This window comes from Gavialis gangeticus, unplaced genomic scaffold (assembly GCF_001723915.1).
Source record: "Gavialis gangeticus isolate Ggan-Ray unplaced genomic scaffold, GavGan_comp1, whole genome shotgun sequence".
Taxonomy (NCBI): domain Eukaryota; kingdom Metazoa; phylum Chordata; order Crocodylia; family Gavialidae; genus Gavialis; species Gavialis gangeticus.
This window is the reverse complement of record NW_017729030.1, coordinates 44,061,958-44,063,707: the sequence shown is the minus strand read 5'-3', so window position 1 is coordinate 44,063,707 and position 1,750 is coordinate 44,061,958. Positions and strand designations below refer to the sequence as shown.

The window sequence follows — 1,750 nt, the reverse complement described above, 5'->3', positions numbered from 1 at the left end:
TTTAGGTTAGACCAGACCAAGCCAGAGACTACAGAAGACGACTGAAAAAAGGTAAGTAGATAGCCTGTACACTGGAAGATGAAATTCATTGTTGACAAATACAAGATAATGCACATTTAAGGAATAATTTGAATTAATCATACACAGACAGTCCAATGAAAAATTATACTGTCAGTTTCATCGGTTCAGTTAGTCAGTGACTTCTTCAAGTGCCTATAAGTCTACTGTGGCATAAAAAAGAAAAGAAACAAGCCCTGTAGAAATGACAGGCATAGACCACAAAAAAGCACATCCTTGGGTGCCTGCTGAAATGCACAAAAATGGAAACTGTGCTGTTAATTTATATTGGTGCAAGGTAATATATGATCAGTCAGTTAATTATTTGAAGGAGATGGGGAGACAGAAAGCTGGCAGGAAAACAATTTGCTGGCCGGATGGGGGAGAAGTTAAAGCTGCCTTGATGTCTACTTGAGATATTCCTATTCCATAGCCAGAACAGAATTCTAAGGAGCAATACAGAAGGAGAAGATCAAAGCTCCTGGGAACTCAAAAAACCCCAACATTTAAAGTTGAAGTTTTATCTATTATTTGTTCCCTTATTATTTCAAAAATGAGTTGCAAAGCATAAAGTAATAGTCAAATCAGTTTGACTTTAATGTATGGCAGTAGAAGTAAACAAATACTTGCTGTCTTTTTCATAGACTTTAAAGTGAGAAGGGAGCATTAGACTTTAAAGTGAGAAGGGAGCATTATATCAGGTGGTATAACCTTCCATTTTGAAATGTGGACACCAGAACTAGACACTGCATTCAAGTATCTGTCTCAACAACAAGGTAAAATCATTTATTTTCTTTTACTCACTGCCCTCCCATTATATAAATCCAAGGGCTGCTTTTTGCTATAGCATTGTACTAAGAACTCATACATTCATTTTACCATTACAACTCTAACAGGTTTTTCAGAGCCCAACTTTGCTAAAGAAGTTCTTCTGTTGTAGAATGGTGTGGCAGGGGGCCATCTCATGACCGGCAGCGCACCTTTGGTGCCTGCCACTAGTGGCCTGAATTTTTTGTACCTAGACACAATGGGTGACGTGCTCCTGGGATCGGGGGCTGCTTGAATTAGAGGAACTTTGAGAGTCACTCTAATTAAAGTGCCCACTGCATCATATGTATGCGGAGTCCTGAGCTTCAAAATGGCAGTGGGGGTGCTTGGATTAAAGCTTGTTTGCCAAGCTTTAGTTAAAGCGCCCCCATTGCCATTTTGAAGTGTGGGGACACTGAATAGATGAAACACAGAGGCTGCTGGGGCACATTAATACACTGCAACAGATTCCATTAATTGAATTTGCTTCTGGTCAGCCTAGGCAGCAGGGGGAAGGGAGCCAGGGATGGGGTGGAGGCATGATGACCCATGACCAAGGGGAGGTAGCACCCTGAGCTCTTTCCTAGTTTTGCCTGCTGAGGGGACAGGGGTCATGACAGGGAGGGTGACTACTAGGCCCGTGTGAATAGGGAACTATTCGATTTGGATTCGCCCCGTTCGAATGCCAGAGATTTGATTTGGAGATCTGAATCGTTTTTCCAATTCAATTCAGCTGAATCGCTTTGGAAGATTTGGTGCCAATTCAGAGATTTGGCCATGGAGTATAATGGGGAATCAATTAAATATCTATAACTTTGTTGTCTTTTGGCTGATTCAGATGAAATAAGCAGGGATGGTAGCCTCTGCTGAGAGCATGATACATACC

The 1,750-nt window shown here is 41.5% G+C and overlaps 1 long non-coding RNA gene across 1 annotated transcript in view; it reads left to right on the top strand.

Moving 5' to 3' along the window:
- Window positions 1-777: 777 nt before the first annotated feature.
- LOC109300989 overlaps window positions 778-1,750 on the top strand; it is a 7,427-nt gene continuing 6,454 nt past the window's right edge. Inside the window, exon 1 of the long non-coding RNA XR_002098390.1 lies at window positions 778-833. This is a non-coding gene — a long non-coding RNA (uncharacterized LOC109300989). The remainder of the gene's footprint in view (window positions 834-1,750) is intronic.